This window comes from Rattus norvegicus, chromosome 3, assembly GCF_036323735.1.
Source record: "Rattus norvegicus strain BN/NHsdMcwi chromosome 3, GRCr8, whole genome shotgun sequence".
NCBI classification, from domain to species: domain Eukaryota; kingdom Metazoa; phylum Chordata; class Mammalia; order Rodentia; family Muridae; genus Rattus; species Rattus norvegicus.
The window spans coordinates 110,688,060-110,710,179 of NC_086021.1; the positions used below are offsets into that span (position 1 = coordinate 110,688,060).

The 22,120-nt window shown below is 45.7% G+C and overlaps 1 long non-coding RNA gene across 1 annotated transcript in view; it reads left to right on the plus strand.

Annotated features, from left to right (window-relative positions):
* The window catches only part of LOC102549184 (uncharacterized), a 63,279-nt gene that overhangs the window by 33,047 nt on the left and 8,112 nt on the right, over positions 1-22,120 (plus strand). The window contains exons 3-5 of the long non-coding RNA XR_010065277.1: positions 18,213-18,326; positions 19,071-19,194; positions 21,000-21,209. This is a non-coding gene — a long non-coding RNA (uncharacterized LOC102549184). The remainder of the gene's footprint in view (positions 1-18,212; positions 18,327-19,070; positions 19,195-20,999; positions 21,210-22,120) is intronic.

Below are 22,120 nucleotides of genomic sequence, written 5' to 3' on the forward strand. Positions count from 1 at the left end.
ACGGTTGAGCAGAAGCAGCTCTTGAAGTTATAATGCCTCAGATCGACTTTCCCAAAGTCACCTGGAGGGAATTTGTCAAAGCTGACAAATGGTCAAAATGGTGACCCAATCCTCCAGCACTGCCCAGACTTCCCAGGACCTCTGGTGCTATGTGGCTGTAGCAAACTTGTTCAGGAAGCCTCTGGGTCTTCCTCGGGATAGGTGGCAGGGTGGCCACTGGAAATTCCTCTTAATTTGTTTCTTTATAAGTGTTAGAACCAACTTCTCAGTTTATAGACTGCTAGCTTGGAAAAGAAAAGATTCTTGAAACTCTGTGTCCTGCCCAGACTGGTTAGACAAGGTCTTAGGAGGAATCTTTTGTGGCTAACACCAGTCAGCTGGAGCCCTGCTGTCTTCAGAGCCACTGTAGCACTTCTTTGCAAAGGGACCAGCCCTGAGAGGATCAATTGCTTCTGGTTAATCAAATAATTAGAATTATCATCCTTTGAGATTTCTCAGGAACAAGAAAAATACTCTACCTTTAGTGAATATCTTCTCTTTGTAATTCATGATTAACTATTTTTTCACACAGAAGTCAACACTTATTAATCATTTCATGTATTAGGTAGTATGCTGCTAATTGGTTCCTTAATGTTCTTGTAAAGGAGGCTGCTCCATTATACCCCCATTGTACAGATAAGAAAATGAAGGTGAAGAGAAGTTAACTTGTCCAAGAGCACACAACTGCTGTTATGGGGCCTGGATCCAGTCTCTGGAGTGTTTGAGCTTACAGTGCAGGCTCTGAAGGAGAGTGGGTGACAACTTACATGACCACGTTTGCATTATAGTGCAAAGTCCCGAATGTGGGAGACATGCTATCTGAGACTCAAGAGTAAGAATCACCAGTGCAGGGCTGGAGAGATGGCTCAGTCTTTAAAGGCCCTGGCTGCTTTTCCAAGGACCCAATTTTGGTTCCCAGAACCCACTTTGTGCAGCTCTCAACCACTTATATCTCCAGCTTCAAGGCATCTGAAACCTCTGGTCTCTGCAGGCACCTGCCCTCACATATGCACCCCCGAATACCCTTCATTAAAAATAAAATAAATCTCTAAAAGAGAATCGTTTATTAAATGTCCCCAAATGCTATAAAGCCCACCTATCACAGACATCCTTACATCTGAACCATTTCTGCTCTGTCACCTTTACATGGAACCGACCTCCCAGCCCAATCAAAACCAGTGTGGGTCTCCATCTTCATGCCCAGAATTTGTTCACACCATTTCCTCTTTGCTGCTCTTTCATTTTCCCAGTCTAATTTCCCTTTTCCTAGCTTCCCCTTTTCTGTTTGTAAATTACTATCTATGTATGTGACTATCTGTGTGCCTGTGCGTGTGCCTGCTCAAGGAGGTAGATGGGAGAAGTGTCAGTTCTCTGGAGTTTCAGGCAGCTGGGAATCAAACTGATGCATTTATAAAAAGATAAAGAAAGGGGGGATATGTTCTATGGAGGTGTGGGGGAAGGGGTGCCTCTGCGGGCCCATTTTGAGGCACCTCTTCCCCTAGAGTTTATTCAGTGCATGGGGAGGGGAGTTAAGAAGGTAGTAGCAGAGAAAGACAGACAGACAGGGGTGGGGGGGAGACAGAGATAGAGACAGAGAGAGACTCACCAGCCATGAGCATGGTCATGGAGAGGGGAGGGAGGGGAATGGGGAGAGAAGAGACAAAGGGGGAAGAGGGTAAGAGAGCAAGAGAGAGCAAGAGAGGGAGGAGGGGGCAAGCAGCCCCTTTTATAGTGTCAGGCAGGCTTGACTATGGTCAGGTAACTGTGGAGTGGAGCTTAGACAGAATGCTCTTAGCCACCGAGCCTTCTCTCCACGCCCTTACATTGACCACTACCTTACATTGACCTTGTAGAAACCACAAACAAGGAAATCTTCGGCTTGGCGTTCCACCTCTGCCTTTGGAAATTAGCTACCAGAACTTACAGAACCTTTGAAAAACATCTTTTGACATCTATAAAAGACAGTGTATTATTTTCTTAGTAAAAATGCCTTTTTGTTTCCTGATTGTGGACACAGCTATTTCCTACTCCTGCTGTTGCTATATCTTTACTGACATCAGGGTCTGTGTCCCTTCTTAAAAGTGAGACAAAAGAAACCATTCCTCCCATAAGTCACTTCTTGTCAGGTATTTGGCTATAAAAATAAGAAAAGTAAGTAATACAGAAACATGTTACCAAGTAGGGAGAGTGAGAGCCAAAGTTATAGTTTAAGTTTTAATCACTGTGCCTAAGGGATCCACTAACAAAATGTGTCTGCCCTGTAATATCCTTGCAGAGGATGGATACCGCCTGAGATTCTGGAGGCTACTGTTTAGGAAGATAACAAGCCACGTGTTTTGTGTTTTTGTACCCTAAACAAGTTTGTTTGACCCAATCGGGTGTGCTTGGTCACATTCAGACAGGAAGTATGTCAGGATACATGCTTGCCCACGATTGGTGGGAAATATGTGGCCTTATGGGTGTGCCTTTATAAACCTCTGCAAAATGTGACTCATTACCATTTTTTGGGAACCCCAGAACGGACTTGGTCAGAGTTCATCATCTTGGCCAGCATTTAATCGATGCTTGCTTCAATCTGACTCAAAGATGGTGGTAATGGTCTCATTCCTGCCCAATGGGCTTAACAGGAGGCCATTGCTGTGACAATCTTGATCATGTGGTTTGTAGGCCTTTTGAACTGGCTTGTATGAGGGCTGTGGAAGAATGTGGAGATCTAGGCTAGAGAAGCCTTGTAACACTGTCATAGGTAATGTTCGGCTGGCTGTCAACATGACCCAAAGCTCGAGTCACGTGGGAGGAAGGAACCTCAACTGAAGATGACCCTGATCAGATTGAACTGTGGCCGTATGTGTGAAGCTTTTTTTTTTTAAAGTCATGTGATATATGCGATATCTTTTTTTTATTATTAACTTGAGTATTTCTTATTTACATTTCGAATGTTATTCCCTTTCCCGGTTTCCGGGCAAACATCCCCCTAATTCCTCCCCCTCCCCTTATTTATGGGTGTTCCCCTCCCCACCTTCCCCCCATTGCCGCCCTCCCCCCAACAATCACGTTCACTGGGGGTTCAGTCTTAGCAGGACCAAGGGCTTCCCCTTCCACTGATGATCTTACTAGGATATTCATTGCTACCTATGAGGTCAGAGTCCAGGGTCAGTCCATGTATAGTCTTTAGGTAGTGGCTTAGTCCCTGGAAGCTCTGGTTGCTTGGCATTGTTGTTCATAAGGGGTCTCGAGCCCCTTCAAGCTCTTCCAGTTCTTTCTCTGATTCCTTCAACGGGGGTCCTATTCTCAGTTCAGTGGTTTGCTGCTGGCATTCGCCTATGTATTTGCTGTATTCTGGCTGTGTCTCTCAGGAGAGATCTACATCCGGCTCCTGTCGGCCTGCACTTCTTTGCTTCATCCATCTTGTCTAATTGGGTGGCTGTATATGTATGGGCCACATGTGGGGCAGGCTCTGAATGGGTGTTCCTTCTGTCTCTGTTTTAATCTTTGCCTCTCTATTCCCTGCCAAGGGTATTCTTGTTCCCCTTTTAAAGAAGGAGTGAAGCATTCACATTTTGATCATCCGTCTTGAGTTTCATGTGTTCTATGCATCTAGGGTAATTCAAGCATTTGGGCTAATAGCCACTTATTAATGAGTGCATACCATGTGTGTTTTTCTGTGATTGGGTTACCTCACTCAGGATGATATTTTCCAGTTCCGACCATTTGTCTATGAATTTCATAAAGGCATTGTTTTTGATAGCTGAGTAAGATTCCATTGTGTAGATGTACCACATTTTCTGTATCCATTCCTCTGTTGAAAGGCCTCTGGGTTCTTTCCAGCTTCTGGCTATTATAAATAAGTCTGCTATGAACATAGTGGAGCACGTGTCTTTTTTATATGTTGGGGCATCTTGTGGGTATATGCCCGAGAGAGGTATAACTGGATCCTCAGGTAGTTCAATGTTCAATTTTCCGAGGAACCTCCAGACTGATTTCCAGAATGGTTTTACCAGTTTGCAATCCCACCAACAATGGAGGAGTGTTCCTCTTTCTCCACATCCTCGCCAGCATTTGTTGTCACCTGAGTTTTTGATCTTAGCCATTCTCACTGGTGTGAGGTGAAATCTCAGGGTTGTTTTGATTTGCATTTCCCTTATGACTAAAGATGTTGAACATTTCTTTAGGTGTTTCTCAGCCATTCGGCATTCCTCAGCTGTGAATTCTTTGTTTAGTTCTGAACCCCATTTTTTAATAGGGTTATTTGTCTCCCTGCGGTCTAACTTCTTGAGTTCTTTGTATATTTTGGATATAAGCCCTCTATCTGTTGTAGGATTGATAAAGATCTTTTCCCAATCTGTTGGTTGCTGTTTTGTCCTAACCAGAGTGTCCTTTGCCTTACAGAAGCTTTGCAGTTTTATGAGATCCCATTTGTCGATTCTTGATCTTAGAGCATAAGCCATTGGTGTTTTGTTCAGGAAATTTTTTCCAGTGCCCATGTGTTCCAGATGCTTCCCTAGTTTTTCTTCTATTAGTTTGAGTGTATCTGGTTTGATGTGGAGGTCCTTGATCCACTTGGACTTAAGCTTTGTACAGGGTGATAAGCATGGATCGATCTGCATTCTTCTACATGTTGCCCTCCAGTTGAACCAGCACCATTTGCTGAAAATGCTATCTTTTTTCCATTGAATGGTTTTGGCTCCTTTGTCAAAAATCAAGTGCCCATAGGTGTGTGGGTTCATTTCTGGGTGTGAAGCTTTTTCTTAATTGCATATTGGTGTGGGTGGCACCATTCCTAGGCAGGTAGGCTTGGAATGTGTGAGAAAGTTAGCTAAAATGGCCTGGGAGCAAGCCAGTAATCAGTGAGCTCTGTGGTTTCTGACCCGACTTCCTCAGTGAAAGGGTTGTTACCTGGAAGTAGAAACCAAAGAAGCCCTTTCCTTTCCAACTTGTGAGGAATCTGTGTGACTCCATTTTGAAGGTAGGAGTCATAGCTGTGTTGTTAAAAATAAGTTTCCATTTACTGTAAGAGCTGAGTTTCTGTCTCTGTTTCCTAGAACCTGACCTACCCAACCCATGACCTTGACTTGCTTTAGAGAATACCCGCTAGCCCGCACGTGGTGATAGCTGTTGTTTTGGGATTTTCCTACACCTCTTTATTCCTCCATTGTCTCTCTCCTGTAAATCTACTTCTCACATACTTCTGATTGTACTCCTAAGAAATGAACTCAGGGCTATCCTCATTAGTCTGACTTGGGAGGCAGTCACTGGCCAGCTCTCTGGTGCACCCCAATACAAATCAAGCTTGCTTCAAATTTTGGTAGTGGTCTTTTTCTTGCCCAGTGGGATTAACAGTTGCTGCTCCTTCTCCTTCTCCTTCTCCCTCTCCCTCTCCCTCTCCCTCTCCCTCTCCTTCTCCTTCTCCTTCTCCTTCTCCTTCTTCTTCTTCTTCTTCTTCTTCTTCTTCTTCTTCTTCTTCTTCTTCTTCTTCTTCTTTTTCTTCTTCTTTTTCTTCTTCTCCCCCTCCCCCTCCCCCCTCCTCTTCTTCCTCTTCCTCTTCCTCCCCCCCTCCCCTTCCCCCTCCTCTCCCTCCCTCCTCCTCTTCCTCTTCCTCCTCCCCCTCCCCTTCCCCCTCCTTTCCCCTTCTTCTTCCTCCTCCTCCTCCCCCTCCCCTCCCCCAACTCCTCCTCTTCCTCCTCCCCCTCCCCTTCCCCCTCCCTTCCCCTTCTTCTTCCTCCTCCTCCTCACCCTCCCCTCCCCCAACTCCTCCTCTGCCTCTGCCTCCTCCTCCTCCTCCTTCTCCTTTTCTCCAGGGTTCTGATCGCAGCAACAGAGAGCTAACTGAGTGAACGCTGTAAGCAAGGCTCAATGGACCATTCTGGTTTAGATCTTCAGTAGGACCAAAATGCTAAGACAAAATTAGACAGCTGAGGCCTGACTCCTGAGGTTTTAGAGAAGATCGAGGACTCTGCTGGAAACTGAGCTCAAAGGCCATTTGTGTTGTGTCCTGTAAAGAATCTGTCTGCATCCTGAGAACTTGAGACTGGATTTATGAGTTGAGGACCAAAGAGAGACTTTAAGACAGACTAGCACTCAGGTTGTATCACAACTACCGCTGATTGCTTTTATCCAGGTCTACAATTCGGGGGTCTGGGGGTGGAGCAAATGGAGAGGAAAGATAAGAAGAACCTCTAGTTAGGTCAGTGGTGCTCAATCTGTGGGCCTCGACCCCTTTGGTGGTCACATCAGATATTCTGCATATCAGATATTTATGTTACAATTTATCACAGTAGCAAACTTACAGATATGAAGTAGCAACAACATAATTTTATGGTTGGGGGGGCCACCATGGTATGAAGAACTGTATTAAAGGGTTGCAGCATTAGGAAGGTTGAGAACCTTTCCTTTAGGTGAAGAAAGGAGCTATTGGCTGTAATTGTCAAGAGATTTGTGGATGTGCTCCAGGGGAGGGCCACACCTCTAGAAGCTCCATCTTGTAAAAACCAATGCTCATCAATAACACCTGCCAGGGAAGTCGCTTTCAGCTGCTGAGTTGAACGCCTCAGTTGGTTGGCCTCTCTCCTTTCTGTCACTGTGAACAGAAAAGCAGCAGTGAGCAGTAGCCGGGCCACAGCCTGAATGCTGTTCTGGCTTGAAATTTTCCTTCATCAAACACGTGAGTCCATTTACTTTCCAATTTAGCCTCCACCAAGTTCCCAGGCAAGGTCAGAATGAAACCGATTCTTTGCCTGAAATAGCACACAGATGGTTTCTAGCCCAGTTCCTGATTGAGCCGATTTGCCTGTGCAGCTCCATGAGCCAGATCTCTGGAGCCAGCATTTCTCTTGACACTCTGGTTTTCCAGTTCCCACCATAATAACTCACTAAATTCTGACTATGGCATTCTAGGGCTTTTAACCCTTAAAGTTTCAAACTCTTTCACATTCCTCTCAGCTAGCTGCAAAGGCCTAAGAACCAATATGGTCAGAATTTTCAAAACCATGGCACCGCTTCTCCACTAGTCCTCGTTAGCTAACTTTTCTGGGTGTGTGACAAAGTATCCAACAAAGGCATGTTAAGGATGAAGAGTTGGTCTTGAATTAAGAAGGAATCTCCTGCTTCCTGTCCCGGCCGCCATTGCAGAGCAGCAGCCATGGTCCTGTGCTACCCCATAGCCGTGGGCCTCAACAAGGGCCACAGGGTGATGAAGAAGAACGTCGGCAAGCCGAGACTCAGCCTGCGCTGCGAGCGCCTCACCAAGCACACCAAGTTTGAGCGGGACATGATCCGAGAGGTGTGCGACTTTGCGCCTGACGAGCGGTGAGCCATGGAGTTGCTCAGTGTCCAAGGACAAGCGCGCACTCAAGTTCATCCAGAAGAGGGTGGGCATGCACATCCACGCAACGTGCTGGCAGCCATGAGGAAGGCGGCGGCCAAGGATTGATGATTGATGAACCCTCCCCCAATAAAAGATCGTTCCTACCCGCCCCCCAAAAAAGTAGAAGAAGAAGAAGGAATCGCCTGGTGTTGTTGTCTGCACTTTAATCCTAGCACTCAGGAGGCAGAGGCAGGTGGATTTCTTGAGTTCATGACAGGGTCCCAGCTTTTCAGTCTGGAACCCAGAATATGGAATGGTGTCACCAATGTTTAGGGTATGTTTCTCACCTCAATTAATTCAATTTAGAAACCCCTTCACAGACAAGCCTTGAGACTTGTCTTCTAGGTAACTGGATCCTGTTGAGTTGACAGCCACTATTAACCAGCACACCCACTGATAGAAATTAACATAACTCTGTTTTTCAACTTTCCAGAAGATACTACAATGATCAGTGGTGAATCTGTTCTTGTAGATGTGTGCCAGACTCTTCTTAAAGAGCGCGTTCCTGGGAATGGAAGAGTTGAATCACAAGGTGTACCGATGACAATGGAAGATGCTACCACTTGTCCTCCCAGTGGGTGTCCCCTTCTCATCCACGCATCTGAATTTGAGAATTTGTCATTTCCTTTTGTCTTGACAGTTCTTGACACTGCTAGATATTTCGATTTTTATCAGTCTTAGTGGTAAAAACATTTTCTCGCTGTTTACTTTCTCTCTCTGTCCTCTTTCCTTCCTTTCTTGTTTTATAAAATAATTTATTTTTTTTATGTACACTGGTGTTTTGCCTGCATGTATCTCTGTGTGAGGGTGTCAGATCCCCTGTAACAGGAGTTACAGACAGCTGTGAGCTGCCATGTAGGTGCTGGGAATTGAACCTGGGTCCCCTGGAAGAACAGCCATTGCTCTTAACTGTCAAGCCATCTCTCCAGATCCCCCTCCCCCTCTCCTTCCTTTCATTCTTTCTCTTCCTCTTCTTTTTGGAGACAGGGCTTCACTTTTTAGCACTGGCTGTCCTGAAGCTTGCTTGATAAGTAGACCAGGCCGGCCTTGGACTTGTCGAGATCCACCGTCCTCTACCTCCAGAGTGTTGATATTAAAGACGCGCAGCCTACCTATGACCTTTTTCTCACTGTTTTGTAAAAGATAAGATTTTTAGCTTGCCAATACAATTTCTTTATGGATCTGTAAATCCCACTGAAGTTTTCCATTTCTTTTTCTATTCTCTCTCTCAAGTACTGGGGTCACAGATGTGCAACAGCATACCTGTTATACGGGACATTAGGGCTTGATCCTTGGACTTCAGGCATGCTAGGCAAACACTTTACCAGCCAAATCTCCAGCCAGTGTGAATTGTTTGAGTGTTTGTCTATTTCCCTTTTTGGAGTAAGTTCTGGTTTGCTTTGCTTTGTTTGTTTCTAAATTCTGAGTCTCTCCTTTACTGGCTTCCACATAGATAGCCACTAGTCTACTCTCTTATCCAGAACTTGGTTTTTTATTGTTAGAATCTTGCTATCTCACCCAAGCTTGTCTATATGAGCTTAGGATGGTTTCTAACGCAATCAAGATCCCCGAGTGCTGGGGTTTGGGGTTACAAACATAGATCACCATATCTAGAATATTCCATCTTCACCCTTACATTGGCCTTTCTGCTGTATAGACAGTGACGAGATCTGACTCACAGAGAGTAGAGTGTCCTCAAGACCTCCCTCAACAGTCAGCTGGCTACAGTCAGGGTTCTGTTCTTACCTTTGCTGTGTCTTGAACCTTGATTCTTTGTGTACTTCGTTAGTCATAATGCTTGCACCTCATTTTTTACTACCAAGAAGTTGACACACTTTCCAGAAGGCTGATTGCCTTTTGCTGGTTGGCCCTTGACTGACAGGCTGGGAGTGCCAATGGTAGCTACTGCCCTGTGGGGTGCGGGTGGGTTCCTGCTCCCAGGGCAGGGTCCTGCTCCTGGTTAGATTGCTCTGCAGCCTCCCGAAGGTGCGATACAGATACATTTCCTGTGGAATTACTGCAGCTCCTACTGGCCCTTGGTCTGTGCAGTGCTGCTCTGTGGGGAGGGGCATTTGATAAGCGCAGCTGCTGAGCCTTGGGACAGCCCTGGTCTGCATGTCCAGCCTTGGGTGTGTTGCTCACAGGACTCTTGGCTGCTTGTTACATTCCCTTTTCTAGAAGTATTTGCGTAAATTGCGGTAAACGGATGATGTCATCCTTGAGGTTTTGTATTTGAAATCTCAGTCCACATGTCTGCCTGCCCATGTGGTCTTTGATTTGGGATGGGTTTATGGCTAAAGTTGGGACTGAAATCACACTTACTTCTAGCCTGTTGCTTCAGCCTTCCTATCATGTCTCTTACTAACAGAGCTGAGCTCCCTAGGAAAGTAGTTTGTGGCTAGCTTCCACCACCTATTGGTATCACAAGAAAACTAACGAGGCCCACTGGAGGTGAAGTATCAAAGTGCCATCTCTGTTTCTGCATGCAAGCTCAGTTCTCAGTTGGGGAACAAAGAGTAGACGGAAGGATGAAATGCTGGTGGGATAGCTTGGCTGAACAAGCACTCCTGCACAAGCCGTCCTTGCCTCCTCACTCAAAGGAAAGACTAGTAGGGAAAATAGCACAGAGTTCATCAAGCAATGATACGCAGCTCAAAAGCTGAGGGAACCATGTGACCTGCTGATGCCAAAAATCAACTCCGCAGTAAATGGAGCACAGCAACCATCAGCTCTTTTCTTCCCCTCTTCATTTAAAAAACATGGTGGCTCACAGCTTCACTCCTAGCGTTCAAAAGGCAGAGGCAGGTCTCTAAGTTCAAGGCCAGCCTGGCCTACAGAGCGAGTTCCAGGCCAACCAGAGCTACACAGAGATTCTTTATAGGATACAGACTATAAGGTCGAGCTGGCCTTTAACCCCAGTGTGTAGGAGGTAGAGGTGAGTGCACCTCTCTGAGTTTAAGGCTAGCCTAGTTGACATGGCAAGTTCCAGGCCAGCCAAGGATACAAACAAACAAACCTTACAACACTGTGAGTGGATCTGAGCCCAGGTTGGCTTAGGGTATCTCACTGTACTGATTTAAAGTGGGTTAAGGCTGAAAGTGTGATTGCAAGCTATTTGTACCAGGTTCACCCTCCTCTACACTGCCGCTCTGAGCCAACGAGGAGGGCAAATTTCACTCCTTAGATTTGTTGTGCAGTTCTGCAAGAAACTTAGCTGATACCATTTTTAAAAATCAGACGCCTGTGCTCTCTCACAAGTCTGGAACATTTTGTGGTGACCACTTTCAAGAACTATAGACTGTTGCAGGATATTTGATCACACTGAACCTAGAGATTGTGTTATTTACTAAAAAAAAAAAATGTTTCTAGTCATAGCATGACTCAGCCCTTAGAACACACCTTTAATCTCCCCAGCTGGAATACATACACACACACCCTTAATATACACCTTTAATGCCAAATAATGAAGGTAAAGTTAGTTTGTAGAAGGAAGCATCCAGTGATGTCTAGTTGAGTGGCAGACAAAGTGACAAATCAGAAAAAGATTTGACAGAATAGGATGTGCCCAACTCTCACAAGAAGAGAGAGGAAATGGGAAACAACAGGAGGCAGTTTTGTAGAGACAGGTTGAAGAAAGAACATACTCGGCTCAGGCGAAGGCAGAGCAAGCCAGAGAGTGAGAAGGAACCAGAAGATTAGAACACATTGTTGAAGTTAGTATGAGGCCAAGCAGAGCCATTCAGTCAGAAACTGAGAGAAGCCAGATTGACTCAGTCAGCTTGGAGAGGAGTTTGAGCCAGAACGGCTGAGATGAGCCAGCCAGCCACAGCTCAGAAAGAAAGGGCGAGCTTATTCAGCAGTAAGCCTCAGAGGCTGAAAACATCTAGGCCTAGATTAGATTGTACGGAGGCTAGAAGCTTCTGGGACTAGGACTAGGACTAGATTAACAGTCTGAGGCAGTAAGCATCCGAGATAGTTACTTATAGGAAAATAAAAGTTACTTTAACAGGAGGCTGAACTTCAGCTTCTCAAGTTTTACTCCATCTCCCATTTTTTCCTGGAGAGTTTCCTTCTTCCTTGTTTTTCTCCAGTGCCTTGCTTCTTTTGGCTTTCCTGGAGAGTTTCCTTCTTCCTTGTTTTTCTCCAGTGCCTCCCTTGGGCTTTCCTGGATGGTTTGCATGCCAGGCATAGCTCTCTGCCTGAGGACATGAATTACACTTCTTTTCTGACTGTGTTGCCGGTTATTTTAGGCCTCTCTGCCTCAACTCAGCCCCTTGGACAGTCTGCCTCAGGCCTGTCCACTCCAATGCAATACAGCTGCCTTAAGTGTCTGACACGCGTGATCAGTGTCTATGTGACCCTGCACCAGTCATACGTATACACCAGGGGTGCAAATATAAGCCAAGTAGATAAAGTCCTTTTTAAAAAGTTTATTAAATCTTATTTATTTATTGATTGTATGTGCATATGCACATATGTGTTCACGTGATACAACACACTAGTGTTGGCCAGAGCACTGCTTCTTGTATGTGGGTCCTGGGAATCGAACTTGGGTCATCAAGCTTGATGGCTGGTGCCTTTACTTAATGAGCCATCTTGCTGGGAGAGCTCATCCAATGCCACAAAGGGAGGTTTGAGAGATGAGGCAAGAGTCCAGCTTACCTGTGCAGTCACAGTGAGACAGTCTTCTCAGAAGTTGAAGACGGTGTTAGCGGTGGCCTCATGGATAAGGTGAAGACTTACCTGACTCTAAAAGAATGTGTAGGAGTTTCCATAATCTCCCACCATCCGGGTTGCTATAGTTACAGCTAGAGTAGGCAACTAAATCTTAAAGAGTAGGAGGGCAAGGAGGGGTGAGAAAGTGTAAGGGAGACTACTTTGGGAGTTTTGTAGTTGGTCTACACAACTCCTAGAGAAGAACTTCTGTTTTTCACTGGTTTCCTCCACTAGCAGGAAGAATCTGTTTACATTTCATAAGAGGAGATTATAATGTGAGTATTACCATTTTCCATAGTAATTACTATTCATCGAAGGTAGAACACTGTGTCTGTGGATATTGTGAGCAGGGGTTCCTTCATGCTGGAAAGTCCTCTCGCTGTTCCCAGATTGCATTGTTCGAGGCTCCCCCTGCTGGTGATAATCGGAAATTCAGAAGTCCGTTTCTCCTTGTCCATAAGGCTGCATTTAGGTACCCTAGAACCCACCGGCACGAATAGGTATTCTAAGGTAGCGAAGCTCAGGCTGGTTTGGTTCTGTTTCGCTGGGTGGACAGCAGTGAAGGACATAGAGTGTGGAGGAAGCTTGTCATGCTAGACAGTAGCCAAATTCAGGCCCCAGGATCCTGTTCTCTGCTCACACAGTAACCATAGTTGGTAGGAGAATCTGCTGTAGATGTGGGTGGGAGACTCCGAGGGTGGGAGACTCCGAGGGTGGGCCCCCCTTCCCTCAGGCCACATCCATCGAGCGGACCCACACTAGTGATTCACATTTTATTCCTTCGTGGAGCATGGCCTCGGGGAGCCAGGCTGCTCCAGTTTGGGGATTTGGTCCCCATTTCCCTTCCCAGTTGCAGCAAATGGCGCATCAGTTACTGATAACGCAGCCCAGGGCTTGGCTTGCAGGAGCCACTGCCCAGAAGCAGAGGCGGATCCTAGCTCATCAGCTCATCACTAGTGGTTTTTCAGGAGAAGGTGTAGCTTCAGCTATGTTCTGTCGAGAGCCTTTTGTCACTGCTAAGGAGCTGGGGCCCTGGGTTTACATATTTATTTTTTAAAACCATCGTCTTGTTCATTAAATGCACTGTTGAGATGAAACACCATGACCAAAAGCAACTTGGGCAGAAAAAGGGTTTATTTGGCTAACATCCTGAATCACACGCAGTTCACTGAGAGAAGCCAAGGGAGGAACTCAAACCAGGCAGGAACCCGGAGGCAGCAGCTGATTCAGATGCCGTGGAGGGGTGCTGCTTCCTGGCTTGCTCAGTCTGCTTTCTTATAGAACCCAGGACCACTAGCCCAGGGATGGTGCCACCCACAATAGGATGGGCCCTTCCCAATCACCAATTAAGAAAATTCTCTACAGGTCTGCTTACAGTTCGGTCTTACAGAGACATTTCCTCATTTGCAGTTCTGTCTTTTCAGATGACCCAGTCCTTTGTCAAGTCGACAAACAAACAAACAAATAAACAAACAAAAAAATCCAGTCAGCACATTGATCTTCAGAGATAGGCCACAGTCAATTCCACAATGACCTTCAGAGATAGGCCTGAGCCAGTTCCGGCATCCAGTATTTGAAGGACCAGAATATTCATGAAACACTTGTCCTTTCTGAGTCATTGTCAAGGTTAGCCATTGCGACCGAATCTCCTTTACCTTCTTGGATCTATTGCTCTCTGTTTGTCCCTTGAGACACTTTCTGGGTTGTTCATATTCACCCTGCATTCGTGTCTAGCTGCAGTCTCAGCCAGGATGTTTGGGACTGTGGAAATGGATCAGTCTTTCCCTCCTGGGAGACTCCTGAGCTTCCTCTGCACCCCTCCCCCCACCCCACCCCCAGATCCCTGTATGCTTAGATAAGCTCTGGGGACAGGAAAGATGGTTCAGCTGTGACTCAAAATAAACCTTTCCTTCTCAGTGTTAAATTTTGGAGGAGAAGTAACTAGAATAGAAAGTCGGTACCAAAGTCTAGGCATCGCTGTGATAAACCTGGCCATGTGACTTGTAGCCAGTTGGGACTGGTCTGTGACATTTGGAATTTTTTCATAACAGCCTGAATGAACCATTCTGGTGAGAGTTGGAAGAGCAGAATCCCAAGAGAAATCTGACAATCGGCGCCTGGCTTATGACGTTTCACAGGCAAACATGGACTCTATCGAGAACTAGACTAGGGGTCACTTATGTGATAGTCTGGAGAAGAGTGTGACTGTATTCTGTCTGTTCTCAAAACTTGATTGAGGATAAATTAGAAATAGACTAGATTGTCTGGTGAAGTAATTTCGTTTAACATAGTATTAGGCTGTGCCATGGCTATTGCTTACTGCTTCCATACAGGTCGACTGTGAGAAGGAAGAGAGCAGCAGAAGATACACAAAACGTGCAATTTGGCAAGAAAAAGTGTGAGCAAGTTTAAAGTTACAGGCAAGGCAGATTCAAAAGCAGTGGTAGCCTGTGGCAGGTGGGTGAGTTGGCCCAAGGTCATGAGAGCAAGAGAGCTGGCCCTGACATGCTGCAGAACTCTGGAGAAGAGGCCCTGTGTCTTGCCTGGGCAGCAGAGCAGAGCTGGTCCTGGTGACAATGGTGTAGGTGAGCTGGCCCAGAGGACATGAGAGCCAGAGAGCTGCCTCTGCCCCTTGCTGACTGTGGCATTGGGTGAGCTCACCCTGGCAGTGCAGGCACAGGAGAGCTGGTGGACTGACCAACTCAGCTACTTCCCAGGCCCAGATCCAGGCTTTGAGCCTGCCAACCCCCTAATTTATCCCATCTCATGAGAGAGCCAGTCCTGTAGATCCAAAGCTGCAGGATCTCCATGACACAGGTCAACAACAGGATATCCATGAGGAGTCCCTGCAATGATCCAGTATTGAAAGTCTAGAAGCCAGAGGCCTTGAAACAGACCATGGCTCACTGCAATGAACATTTACAAGATACGTGGACAAAAGGGTATACTATGTGACACACTGTGACACCCTGCAGCTTCCACGGCAAGATGCTTTTCTTGTTTGTTTTTATTCTATCTTATTTTATTTTGCTGGGGAGGTTACAAGAGCAGAGGGTGGATATGGAGGGAGTGGGTGATGAGTGAGATTGGGGTGCAGGATGTGAAATTCGCAAAGAATGAATAAAAAGCTTTCAAAAGCAGTGGTAATTATGAAAGAGGTTAGCAGCATTGTAGAAACTCTATTCTCTATTGGGACAACAGAGTGAGTGTCCTGAGGGCAAGACCTCAGCACTGCAGTCTCTGACTCTTGAAAATGCAAATTCATTAAAAAAGAGAGAAAGCTTAACTGAGGATGCCTCAAGTGATGGTCTAGGGAAGTGTCTCCCTGGCCAGTGCACAGGAGCCGATAAAATTTGTAGTCCAAGATAGTATATGTTTCATAGTCATGAAAGATGAACGTTGAGGTTTGCCCTGTTGCTGTGCATTGTAATGCTACGTGCAGGCCCTCAAAACCTGATTGCCCCAGAGGTAAGAAAGTCTGCAGGTAGACCCAAGTGATGTGTGTGACCCTGCCCCTGAGTTATTTCTGATTAGTGAATAAAGATGGCTACAGCCTATAGCTGATTAGAATCCATATAGGCAGGGCTTGGTGTTCCTGACTTTGGGGTCCAAGGAGACCACAAGGACAGAGAGAAGAAGGTGGAAAGAGGAGAAAGTCTCCTAACCACGGGTTAGGAGTCAAGAAAGCATGGCCCTGAGTGCTGGCCAATGGGAGTTAAGAGCAGCCCAGATGAAGCATAGTCAGAAATAACTCGAGGTTATCCATAGAAAGTAGATAGATTCTAATGGCATGGAGAGTAGACAGCTGCCCAGCTCTAGTGCCGGTTAAGGTTTGTTGTAAATAATAAAAGTTGGGTGGCTTTTATCCAGGAACTGAATGTTCAAAGGCAGGGTAAAGGCCCCAAATTGAGACTAAATATTTTCTACAGCAGTGCAAGGTTGAGGAGATCAGAGTCTTGAATCATGGCACCCGAGAATCACTGGGGCTAGGCAGTACATGGCAGAGTCAAAGTTCCTACAAGGGATGGGAGAGCCTATGGAATGAAGCTGTGGAGGAAAACTTCCAGGGTGTCCTGGAGAAGTCAGGCTGTCAGAGATGCCAGGGCCTTGGGACCTCCACTGAGGAGAGTTGTATATGGATTAGAGGAGGCCCACAAAAGGGGATGAGTGTGCGTCCAGCAGTAGAACAGGAAGTAAGGGACTCACCAGGCCCTCTGAAGCCCAGGGAAGTCCATCTTAAGGTCTGGACCACACCTGGAGTTGTAGGATTTGTGTTTGCCCTGCTGAGCTTTGGTGGTGTTTTCCTTGCTATGCCCTAGCTCCTCCCCCTTAGAATGGAGGTGCTTATGCTGTGCCACTGTACATCAGAACAATGGGACTTTCTGTTTTTCATTTTTCCTGTATATGTGTGTGGCGGCTGGTGTGAGTGGATGTGTGCCACAGCGGTCGAGTGGGAGTTGGTTCTCTCCTTTAAAGCACCAAGGATCAAAATCAAGTATGAGCTATCTTGCTAGCCGGACTCATCTTTCGATGTTACAGGGCTTACAGTTAAGAGACTTTCTTGAGTGTTAGAAAAAAACTTTGGACTTTGGCGTTGAAACTGTGAAAGGCTATGAAGACTTTTGAAGTCAAACCGAATGCATTTTTGCATGGATCTGACCTTGGACAAAATAGGTTATGGCTTAATAATGGTATGCATACATGTCCAGTTGACAAGGACTAGACTTGTGAGGGCTAATGTTGATTAGCTCCAGACTGATAGGCTCTAGAACCACCAAAGACGCAAGCCTCCAAGAGACGCATGTCTCTAAGAGGTCATTGAACTTAGGTTAACTAAGGTTAATTTACCCTGAATGTGGGTAGGAGTCTCAGACTGCATAGAAAGGAGAGACCTATGGCTGGAGAGATGGCTCAGTGGTTAAAAGCTTTTCCAGAGGTCCTGGGTCCAATTCCTAGCACCCATGTGGCAGCTCAGAACTGTCTTCTGGCTTCCCAAGGTACCAGGCAGGAGAGTGGTATAGAAACCCACATGCAAGCAAAACACCCACACAATTATAATTAAAAGATATTTTTAAAGGAGAAAGCACCATGTGAGCCTTCATCTCTCTCTGCAGATGAAATATGACCAGATCCTCACGCCTTCCCCACAATGATGGGCTTTACCCTCAAAGCAAACCCTTCTTTAAGTTGTTCTCGTCAGGGATCTTAGCCTAGGAATGATGAAAGTAATTACGCTTCCTGTGTGTCCTAGAAAAGATACTTTACGGCTTGCTTAAGTGATTAAAGTCTTCCTACTCGTTTTCTACTTATGTTTTTTAAAAAAGCGATAAAGGGAGTTTAGTCTCTTTATGCCGGTTAACTTTCCCGTAGCCTTCGTGGATGCAAGCCTGAAGACACAGCTGTGATAACTTTCAGGCATGTGGGCACACGATGACAGATGACAGGCGGCTCCTGGGGGACCGAGCGTTCTTCTTCTCATCCACTAGAGGGTAGTATCCTACAGAGGTGCTCAGGAAATCGCACTTTAAATCTAAGTTAGACATCTCAGACTTAAAATACTGATACAAACACACACTTCTGGCACATTATCAATCAAATGCAGCTTGCTGAGAAATGGACGTGTTCCCTCCCTCTCTCCAAATCGTGGCGTTCTGACAATCTTCAGTTTTATGTGGGTAGTGACTTTTGAAAAATGTCCTTATCTCGCCGAGATAGGGAAGTATGCTTACAATATGTTAGTATAAGTGTTTTTTTTTTTTCTGGTGGAAATTATGATGTTTAAGTTTACTAGAAAAGCCACTTTAATTTTATGATCACCATCCCAGAGCTGGTCCTCTAATCTGTGTAATTAGTGTTTTGTTTAATTGTCTTCCTCATGAATAGTCCCATGAAAGACACAAAATGTTATTTTTCTTTCATTAGCTTAAAACCACTTTTTCTCGTTCTCATTCCATGTTCCAGTGAGAGAAAATACAGCGATCTACAGTAAACCTAGACACTGGAAGTAGTCCAGAGGCCACAGCAGACACTAGGAAGCCCACGCTGCTGTGAGAACTAGATATTGATATTAGCCTATTAATTATATTATGTACAGGTTATAGCACTATCGCAGAACTACCAAGAATGCATCTATCCACAAAACAGTGTTGACTATCTATGCCATGTGGTTGATGAATGAGAAGAAAAAGCCATACCAACTCTTGAGAAGGTAAATTGCTATGCACGGGGCATATAGAGGGAAGAACTTGTAACCAAATACTTAGAGGGGCAGGATTATAGTCATGGGGTCTCTCATGCATTTATCATAGGCCGGAGCAAAGGAGTTCAGTGTCTCTGGGCCTGCCTTCTGTTGAAGGGGAGACAATCACCAAACATAATATTATAATTTCTTCTTTTGAAGATGGGGTCTTGCTGTGTAGTCTAGGCTGATCTTGAACTTACGGTTTCCCCTGTTCAGCTTCTCAAATTCAGAGACTACAGGTATATCCTACCACACTTAGCTCACACATCTTCACTTTATTGGGAAAATAAGTAAGACTGTGCACATCAAGCTGAACATCTGGTGAACATCTGTTGTTAATTACAGACCTAGGTACATGTGGCATTCCCATGTGCTTTAATTATGTCTGTTGCTGTGATAAAACACCACGACCAAGAGCCACTTGGTGAGGGAGGAAAGGAGTTATTTCGGTTCATATGTCCCAATCACAGTTCGTCATGGAAGGGAGTCTGAGCAGGAGCTCAAGGCAGGAACCTGGAGGCAGGAGCTGAGGCAGAGGCCATGGAGGGATGCTGCTGACTGGCTTGCTCTTCATGACTTGCTCAGCCTGCTTTCTCAATCAGGACCACTTGCCCAGGAATGGCATGGCCCACAGTGATTGGGACCAACTGCTCTTCCAGAGGCCCTGAGTTCAATTCCCAGCACCCACATGACCACCGTCTGTGATTACAGTTCCAGTGGATCCAACACCTTCACATAAACACAGATGAGGGCAAAACATGGATACGCATGAAGTAAAATAAACATTTCTCCAAAAAGATTTCATTTTCCCAGATACGTCAAGGTTTGTGTCAAGGTAAGTAAACCAACCAGCACACTCCGTATCCTTCATGATCGTCTTGCTTTTCTGTTGCTATAACAAAACACCACGACCAAGGCAACTTATAAGAGGAAACATTTAGTTTGGGGCTCATGGATTTGGAGGGTTTGAGTCTTAAGGCCATCATGACAGGGAGCCTGGCAGCAGATAGGCAGACATGGTGGTGGAGCAGTAGCCAGTAGCCGAGAGCCTACATCTTTATCTGCAAGTGGGAGGCAGAGACGCTGGCAATGGTGTGGGCTTTTGAAACCTCAAAGCCTGTCCGCAGTGACACACCTCCTCCAGTAAGGTCATACTTCCTACCCTTCTCAAACAGTTCCACTAACTGGGGACCAAGTATTCAAGCATGTGAGCCTCTGGGAGCCACTCTTATTCAAACCATCACAAAGACCAACCGGTCCGTGCCAGCCACAGTGGGACGATAGACACGCCATTCTCCCCGGCTTGCCGTCTCTGCTCTGCACTTTGGATTTCAGCATGGCTTCTGCCTGCTTCACCTTGGCAACCGGTTTGGCTCCTGCTGCTTTCTGAGCTCAGCTCCCATCTGACTCGTGGCTCAGCAGTTTTCCTGGTTATCAGCTTGCTCCCAGATTTTCCTGAGAGAGACACCTTTTCAGCGGTTCTGGGCTCCCAGCCCATTTCTCAGGGAAGCACATTCCGTCTGAAGGCTAACCACGAGTGAGAGGCCCGCTTCAACCGCTGTGCCCCGGTATTTCCATAGAAAGAGAGACTCAGGTCGCCGTAAGAGAAGATTCCTCTTTGGTGACGTCCTATAAGCCAGGCAGTCACAAACTACTGGGCTATCTAGAAAGTTAGATTTGGGGTGGGGAGCAGAAAAATGGCTCAGCAGTTAAGAATACTCGTTACTCTTGCAGATGAGCAAGGTTCCCAGAAACCATGTGGCCATTGCAAAGCCTGTGTAACTTCAGTTCTTGAGGATTCAGTGCCCTCTTTTGGCCTCCTCAGGTACTGCAAACCAAGATGCACTTGGAATACAAGCATACACTCAATTAATTTTTACCTTAAAATTACATTTATTTATTTATTTTCTACTATACACACATGGACATGTGTACTATGATGCATGTGTAGAGGCCAGAAGATACCATGCGTATTCTATTCTGTATTGAGGGGCTGGGGATTTAGCTCAGTGGTAGAGCGCTTACCTAGGAAGCGCAAGGCCCTGGGTTCGGTCCCCAGCTCCGAAAAAAAGAACCAAAAAAAAAAAAAAAAAAAAAAAAAAAGATACCATGCGTATTCTATTCTGTATTGAATTCGGGTCACCAGGCTAGGTGAAAGTGCTCCTTCCCTTTCTTGCTGGCCTCCGGAGCATTTGTTAGGAAGTGTTTGTGTAAAGAAAGTAACAACACAGAGGAGGGCAAGCTGATATGGTAGGGAAGAAAAAAAATAGTACAGAAATGAGGCCTTGGAGAGCATGAGGGCATATGGGGTCTGGAATACAGGGCCCATCATCCACTTCACCAGGAAGGCAGGGTATGTGCATGCTTGGCAATTTTTGGTCAGTTATAGAGTCCCCAAGTCCTTGGGGCAGTGAATTTTTGGTGATACTTAGCCCTGAGGACAAGTACTGGATTAAGAAGGGACTTTCAGGGTCAAGTCAGATGCAGATTGGCACGAGGTGAACCTAAGGGAAATCTATGAATTGAATTTCAGTCTTTCCTTTCCAACTGTAAACGTGGGTAAGCCAGGCTTGTGAGTGGCTTTCTGCCTTCTCTGCCTGGAAAGCCATGGTGGTGATGATGTGTGTCTATTTTTTTTAGATTTCCAGACATGTGCTGTTCAAACTAAATCTTGAGGGGATATGACTTGGGTCTGCCAAGATGAGATTTTGGCTACCATCTTCTGTTTGGGTACAGATAGAGAGAAACGGGCTGGCGAGCTACCTCAGTGAGTGAACATGCTTGCTGCCAATCTTGAAAACCCGAGTTCAATCCCTGGGACCCAGAGCTGGAAGGAAAGAACCAAGTCTGGTAAGTTGTCCTCTGATCTGCATACTCATGTTGTGGGCGGGCACCTGTGTGCTCATGCGCACACACCATTAAAAAGAAAGAAAAACAAATAGAAACATCTTAGAGGGGTTTGTTTGTTTGTCTTTTTTTTTGTTGTTTTTAAGAGAGAGTAGAGGAGAAGGATAAATTCAAACACATCTTGTGACTGGGATGGTTATTTTAAAATGTAACAAAAGTAAAAAGACTCATAATAGTTACAACTAATTAAGTACCTGCCCTGGGTAGGAGGTTTTCTTTTCTTTTTTTCTTTTCTTTTCTTTTCTTTTTTTTTGGGGGGGGGTAGGAGGTTTTCTAAGTCTGTAAATAAGAGTGTTGACATAGAAATCTTTTTCTCCCTGTCATGCAATTAAAAGGATTTTGGTTCTGGATCTGAGCCCTGCGGATCTTTGGATGTAATATGTTGCACAATATGTATTTTGTTTCTAGCTGGGCGCTGGTACCACTGAGTTTCAGGTGCTTCAACTATTTAGATGGGGGTTAAAGTTTGGATCTAGAATGTTCCCCCAAAGGCCCACAAGTTAAAGGCTCTCTCTTGGGCTTCCTGCTATTGGGAGGGGGTGGTAACTTTGAATGGAGGACCTAAGTGGGAGGTTTTCTCCTCACTGTGTGTGTGTGTGTGGGGGGGGAGCCTTTGAAGGATAGTGGGATTCTGCCCCTCTTTGCTTTCTGTGTTCCAGCCTTGAGATGACTGCTTTGCTCCTTCCTCACTAGGCTCCAAAACAACAGACTCACAAAACATGGGCTAAAGCTTCCAAAATTAGGATCCAAAGTGTGTGTGTGTGTGTGTGTGTGTGTGTGTGTGTGTGTCTGTCTGTCTGTCTGTCTGTCTGTCTCTTTTCTTCTCTTCTCTTACATTTGTCTCAGGTGCTGAC